Source organism: Mastomys coucha, unplaced genomic scaffold, assembly GCF_008632895.1.
Source record: "Mastomys coucha isolate ucsf_1 unplaced genomic scaffold, UCSF_Mcou_1 pScaffold21, whole genome shotgun sequence".
NCBI lineage: Eukaryota > Metazoa > Chordata > Mammalia > Rodentia > Muridae > Mastomys > Mastomys coucha.
This window is the reverse complement of record NW_022196904.1, coordinates 19,112,732-19,120,522: the sequence shown is the minus strand read 5'-3', so window position 1 is coordinate 19,120,522 and position 7,791 is coordinate 19,112,732.

Genomic DNA, 7,791 nt, shown 5'->3' with positions numbered 1-7,791 from the left:
GAAAGGGTTTTCTGTGTAGCCCTGGCTGACTTGGAAGTCACTCTGTAGACCAGGCTAACCTCAAAATCACAAGAGATCCACCTGCCTCTGCCTCCCAAGTGCTAGGATTAAAGGCTTGCGCTACCATTGCCCAGCTATTTTCTTAATATTTAACATTTCATTTTTATTTTATGTATGTGTGTATGCCTGAGTGTATGTAAGTGCACCACATATGTGCAGAAGTCCACAGAGATCAGAAGGGGCATGAAGGTGCTGACACCAAACCTGGGTCCTTTGCAAGAGCAGTAAGTACTCTTAACTGCTGAACCATCTTTCCAGTCCTGAAAATTTAGAAGTCACATTTGTGTGTGTGTGTGTGTGTGTGTGTGTGTGTGTGTGTGTTGTATTGTGTGGATGTGTATATGCATGCCACAGTGTACATGTGGAAGTCTATGGGCACCTTGTCTACTCTCTCCTGCCGTGTGTCCTGGGAATCGAACTTAGGTAATTGGACTTGACAGCAATCACCTGCTAAGCCTTCTCACTGGCCCCAAATGCCTGAGTTTGATCACAAGCTATATAGCCTTCCGTGTCTTCAAACGCCAATATCCCAGCCATTCCAACATCTGCCATCTCCACCTGAGAGGCCTTCCTGGCTGTCACACCTGTGGTACTGGTTCCTCTCTTGGTCCTTCTGTTGTGTACCAGTGGGCCAGACCCCTCCAGCTTCTCTCCCTTCCCGACACAGCTATAGTCATCTGGCAAAACCTTCTGATCTCTCTTACTAACCCTCTAATAGAACCTCAGAAGAAAACAGAAGAGACCACAGCTGGAATTTTGAAGGTAATTTAATGAAGGAACTGTTGGTGTGGACATTGTTGAGGGAACCTGGAGGGAGGGTAAGACCATAGGAAACTGACCATACTGTCCTTAAATCTGACTGGCAGGATGTTGCATGAAATGACATTACTGGAACCTGTGAGCCTGCCTTGAGGAGCTGAGGCTGTGGAAGGAACCATACAGCTACCATCAGAGCCAAGGGATTAAGCAGAGCTTGGAGGGATGCCTGAAACCCATGCTCTTCCTGCCTTAGGCCTTCCTTGCTGGTGCTTAAGGAAAACCTAACTGGATGCCAAGATCGAAACGCTAGAGGGGTGGTGCCAGGCTCCTTGGGCAGTGAGGCAGGAGGATTGAAAAGTCAAAGCCTGTTAAGACTACATGATGAGCCTGTTCAGACTACATGATGAAATCTTGTCTCAAAATAGAAAGCAAGGGGCTGGGAGATGGTTGTCTGTAAAGTGCTTGGCATACAAGCTCCGAGAGACCTAAGCTTGGATCCTTAGCATCGTGTAAAAAGTGAGGTACCTGTTTGTAATCCCAAACTTCTGGAGAGGTAGAGATGGGTGGACTTCTGGGACTTGTTGGCAGCCAGTTTAGCCAAGTAGATGAGCTCCAGATTCAGTGAGAGACCTTGGCCCAAAAAAATGCAGTCGAGAATGATTGATGAACCTACCAAAGTTAACTTCTGGTGCGTGTGCACACACATATTACTAAGTGCAAAGAGGAGCCCCTGCCTAGAATCCCCCAGTGAGGGGGTTGCAGCCATGGCTCAGTGGTAGAACACATGCCTAGAATCCCCTAGTGATAGGTTGGGGGCGTGGCTCAGTGGTAGAGCCCCTGCTTAGAATCCCCCAGTGAGGGGCTTGGGGTGTGGCTTAGTGATAGAGCACCTGCCTAGAATCACCCTGTGACAGGTTGGGGACAAGGCTTAGTAGTAGAGTCCCTGCCTAGAATATCCCAGTTGCTGGGGGTGTGGCTCAGCAACAGAGCACTTGTGTAGAAAAGGAGAATTCAATCTCCATTACCATGAAATGGATAGGGGCTGAAAAGATGGCTGAGCAGTTAAAGGAACAGGCTGCTCTTCCGGAGGACACAGCTTCAGTTCACAGCACCAGTAACCATGCCTCACAACCATCTGTAGTTTAGTTCCAGGCCATCAGACACCCTCTTCTGACCTCTGCAGGCATGTGTGTGGCACACAGACACACATGGGGGCAAAACACCCATACACACAAGAAGTATTTAAAACTTCATTTTAAAAAAAAAGTCAAGGGGGCCCACGCCTTTAATCCCAGCACTTTGAAGGCAGAGGCAGGCGGATTTCTAAGTTCGAGGCCAGCATGGCTTACAGGGTGAGTTCCAGGACAGCCAGGGCTATACAGAGAAACCCTGTCTCGAAAAAAAGCCAATAAATAAATAAATAAATAAAATTTAAAAAGTCAAGGGAGCCCATATGATTCTATCCACCCTGGGCTTGGGGGTGAGGTAAATGGAAAATAACCGAGTTAATGCTCCCATAGCTTTCTGCCTCACTTTACACCATGGCCAGGTCTTCTGGTCCAGGGAACTGCCTGAGTATAAAATAAATGGAAGCAAATATTTACTTGAACTTGTCCACCACCCCCTCTCTTTTCACTTTTCTGCCTTGCTCCTGCCCTACCATTTCAGTTGGAACAAATGCAGTCCAGACAGTTCAAACTCCTTCAGCTTCCTAAGGTGTTCAAACTGAGAGGTGTCTACATCTCCTTTTCTTCAGCTCCAGGACTCGGTTCAGGGCCTGTACCTTCCTCTTCCCACCATTAGGATCTGGTATTCTATTTTTCTTCCCTCCTCTTTCAGAATCCTTCCTTTTTCTCTCTCCTTAGTGGGTAAAGATACGCAAATTTCTACCATCTTAAAAATAACTGTCAACTGGGAATGTAGCTTTGCAACAAAGAAACAAACTCCAAAGCCTGCAACAAAAAAGAAACAAAATAAATAAAAGCTCCAGACACACTTGGGCTTCCCCAACCCCCACCAGACCCCTCATCCGACCTTCTAGTTGTGATACTTTGCCCTCATCCCAAACTCTTTTTTTTTTTTGTAACAAAGTTTCTTTGTATAGCCCAGGCTTTCCTGGCACTTGCTCTGTAGACCAGGCTGGCCTGGAACTCACAGAGATCCACCTGCCTCTACCTCCCTGGGGCTGAGATTAAAAGTGTTTGTTACAACTGCTCCCAAAGTGTTTAATTTTTTTTTTCTTTATTAGTTTGGGGTGGAGAGAGGCAGGATGTGCCATGGAGCACATGTGGAGGTCAGGGGACAACTTGTTGGAATCTGTTCTTCCTCACACTTTTCTGGGTTTTAGGATGGGAGCTCACACTGTCAGGCTGTCAGGCTTGGACAGCAAGCTCTCAGCTCAGTGTATGACTCATCCCCGATTCCATATATACATTGTGTGTGTGTGTGTGTGTGTGTGTATTATACATGAGTGCTCTGTCTTCAGACACACCAGAAGAAGGAATTAGATCCCATTATAGATGGTTGTGAGCCACCATGTGATTGCAGGAACTGAACTCAGGACCTCTGGAAGAGCAGTCAACTCTCTTCACTGCTGAGCTATCTCTTGAGCCTCTCATCCCTAATTCTTAAAAGAACTTGTGTGATATATGGCTCTTGGGCTACAGGCAATAGAGACTGATGCCTGCTAAATTAAACAAACAAATATATCTGTGCTGGTTATTTTTATCTCAACCTGACAAGCTGGAGTCATCTGAGAGAAGAGAGCCTCAAGTAAGAAAATGTCTCTAGGGGGCTGGAGAGATGGCTCAGTGGTTAAGAGCACTGTCTGCTCTTCCAGAGGTCCTGAGTTCAATTCCCAGCAACCACATGGTGGCTCACAACCATCTGTAATGGGATCTGATGCCCTCTTCTGGTGTGTGTGAAGAGAGAGCTATAGACAGTGTACTCATATAAATAACAGATAAATAAATCTTAAAAAAAAAAAAAGAAAAGAAAATGTCTCTATAAGATTGGGCTGTAAGCCGAGCAGTGGTGGCACACACCTTTAATCCCAGCATTTGGAAGGCAGAGGCAGGTGGATTTCTGAGTTTGAGGCCAGCCTGGTCTACAGAGTGAGTTCCAGGACAGCCAGGGCTACACAGAGAAACCCTGTCTCAAAAACAAAAAAACAAACAAAAAAACAAAAAAACCCAAAACAACAACAACAACAACAAAAGATTGGGTTGTAGGCAAGCCTGTATGGGTAGGATATTTTCTTAATTAGTGATCAATGGGGAGGACCTAGCCTATTGTGGGTGGGTCCATCCCTGAGCCGGTGGTTGTATAAGAAAGCAACCATGATGTGAGCAAACCATGATGAGCAAGCCAGTAAGCAGCATTTTCCCATGGCCTCTGCACTGGCTCCTTCTTCCAGGTTCCTGCCCTGTGTGCATCCCTGCCCTGACTTCCTGTGATGACGAACAGTGATGTGGAAATGTAAGCCTAAGAAACACAACTTGCTTTTGGTTGTGGTGTTTCACAGTAGCAATAGTAACCCTGACTAAGACATTATCTACTTGATAAAACGAGAATGGTACCCAGGAACCAGGCTGCAGGGAAGGCTGGACGGAGGCCAGGTAGATCAAAGAAGAACGGCAGGCCCTTTAGGGTCCTGACTGCAGCATGAATCAGCTTCAGCCAGGTTTGGGCTTTCTGTCACACAAGCTTAAGATTCAAATTCCAGGAAGAGGCTCTGATTGGTGCAACTCGAGTCATGTGGTCTCCCCTTGGCCTGTAGATGGCTTGGGTTCCTTGATGGACAGTCTCATGGAAATGGCTTTCAGTGGCCCATGGTGGTAACCTAGAGAGAAGCCCGGGAGCTGTGATCAATGAGCGAGCGCTAGCAGAGGTGGATGCTGGAAAGGCAGAAACAACGGGTGGCTTGGACAGCCCATTTCTCCTCACTGCCGGCCCTCCACCTCCCCACGGCTCACATTGAGAGAGCTAATGACTTCATGCTCAATGCAAGGACGTTTTCTGGGTTCATAGTTAGCCTTTAATTCTCCCTACAAATCCTCTCTCTCGAAATATTTCCTTCCTTGACTTTTGCATAAGGAACCAACCCAAAAGTTGCCTTTCAACGTCACAAACACTATCTCACAGTGCCTAGAGGCTGTAGTCACTTCCAAAGCCTTGGGTGCTAGGGGCTACCACCGATCTGTGACTAACAGGGGAGGGGAGAGGGATGCACACACATCGAAATAAATATGCTACTATTTTTTAAAAGAGACAGTGGCCTCCGTGTGTGTGTGTGTGTGTGTGTGTGTGTACAAACATACACTCACATGGACGTCAGAGGATAACTTACAGGAACTGGTACCCTCTTTCCACCATACGAATCCTAGGGATTGAATTTAGGTTGTCAGACTTGGTGGCAGGCACCCTTTTCCACTGAGCTGTCTCACCAACCCATCTTGCTTTCCCTGTCCCTTCTTTTGTCTCTTCTTTCTTCCCTCTTCCTACCTTCCACAGGGGCTTGCTGCGTAGCTCAGAATGGCCTTGAACTTTTCATTATCCTACTTTAACTCCCTGAGAGCTAGGTACCACCACACCCATCTCCCATAATTAGCCTTTCCCCTTCTCTCCTCTTTGCTCCCCTCTGTCCCCTCTCCGCACCAGCGTCTGATGTCTCCCAGATTGGCCTAGGTCCCCATATGTGGCTGAGGTTGACCTTGAACTTCTGACCCTCCTGCCTCCACTTCCCAAGTGCTGAGATGACAGGCATGTGCTACCATACCCAGTTTATAGGGAGATCAAACCCAGGGAGGGCGTTGTGCAAGCTAGGTAAGCTCTCTGCCAATTGAACCACCTTCTCAGCCTGCCCCTATTTCTCTTTTTAGATTTATGTATTCATTATGCATATGAATAGTTTGCCTGCATGTATGTGTGTGCCTTATGTGCATGCCTGGCGTCTGTGGAGGCCAGAAGAGGGTGTTGGGTCCCCTTGAACTTGCCATAGATAGTTGTGAATCACCATATGGATGTAGCAGGTGCTTTTAACACTGAGCCATCTCTCCAGGCTATTTTTTCTCTTCCTTCCTTCCTTTCTTTCTTTCTTTCTTTTTTTTTTTTTTTCAAAACAGGGTTTCTCTTTGTAGTCCTGGCTGTCCTCTAACTCACTCTGTAGACCAGGCTGGCCTCGAACTTAGAAATCTGCCTGCCTCTGCCTCCCAAGTGCTGGGATTAAAGCTACCACTGCCCGGCTTATTTTTTTCTTGAAAGACACCATCAGCTTACAGGATTTCACCTATTAACTTTATGCTTCTTATAGTTTCTTGAGACAGGGAAGCTGTCTCAACCTTCCTCTTGCTGGGACCCTTTAATACAGTTCTTCATGCTGTCCTGATACCTCCTTCCACCATATAATTATTTCATTGATACTTTATAACTCTAATTTTGCTACTGTTATGAATTGCAATGTATACATTTTATATATATATATATATATATATATATATATATATATATATATATTTGTGTTTTCTGCAGTTGTTGACACTGGTGATGGCTGTTGCAACAGTAAACTGATCTTTCTTGCTTCTACTTTTGTCCTTTCAAATACATCCTCTCCAAAACGTTAAGTTTCCTGAACTAGGTTTTACAGGGTTCCAGGCCTGATAGTATAGTCCTGTTAATCCAAGCTACCTGACAAGTTGAGACAGGAAAATTGCAAGTTCAAGGACTGCCTTCCCTACAGAGTGAGTTCAAGACCAGCCTGGGAAATTCAGTGAGACTATCTTAAAATAAGTAAAAGGAGGGCTGGGGCATGGCTCAGTGATAGAGCTTCTGCCTAGAATCCCCCAGTGAGGGGCTGGGGGCGTGGCTCAGTGGTAGAGCTTCTGCCTAGAATCCCCCAGTGAGGGGCTGGGGGTGTGGCTCAGTGCTAGAGCCAATTACTGATACCATATTTTTAAAAAATACAAAACTGGGGCTGGAGAGATGGCTCAGTGGTTAAGAGCACTGACTGATCTTCTAGAGGTCCTGAGTTCAATTCCTAGCAATCACATGGTGGCTCACAACCATCTATAATGGGATATGATGCCCTCTTCTGGTGTGTCTGAAGAACTACAGTGAACTCATATGCATCAAATAAATAAATAAAATATTTAAAAATACAAGACCAAACCTCAGTGATTCCCCTCCATATCCTTTAATGTCCAATAATTTTTTTGTTTGTTTTTTTTTGAGACAGGGTTTCTCTGTGTAGCCCTGGCTGTCTTGGAACTCACTCTGTAGACCAGGCTGGCCTCGAACTCAGAAATCCACCTGCCTCTGCCTCCCAAGTGCTGGGATTAAAGGCGTGCGCCACCACCGCCTGGCTCAATGATGTTTTAGAAATATTATTTTATCCTTAACATAGGAGTCCTTTTTTTAAATATTTATTTTATTTATTTTATGTGTATGAATACACTGTAGCTGTACAGATGGCCGTGAGCTATCATGTGTGTGGCTGCTGTTGAACTCAGGACCTCTGCCGGCCTTGCTTGCTACAGCCCTGCTCGCTCCAGCGTAATTTACTTCCGTAGTCTTCAGAAGCACCAGAAGAGGGCGTCCGATCTCATTACAGGTGGTTGTGAGCCACCATGTGGTTGCTGGAATCTGAACTCAGGACCTTCGGAAGAGCAGTCAGTGCTCTTACCCACTGAACCATCTCACCAGCCCATATCCAATGATATTTAATGTTCGAGCCCCAGGCAGTCTCTTCAGCATCTTTCTCTTACAGTTTAGGCTTCAGTAACCTCTACCTTCAGTAACAACGGATCCTCACATCAATGCTGTTCTTCTTGTCATTGGAAGACTTTTCCCTTTTAAAACTCAAGGAAAACCTGCTGATTCAGGGGTGGTACACACCTTTAATCCCAACACTCAGGAGGCAGAGGCAGGCAGACCTCTGAGTTTGAGGCCAGCTTGGTCTAAGAGCTGGTTTCAGGA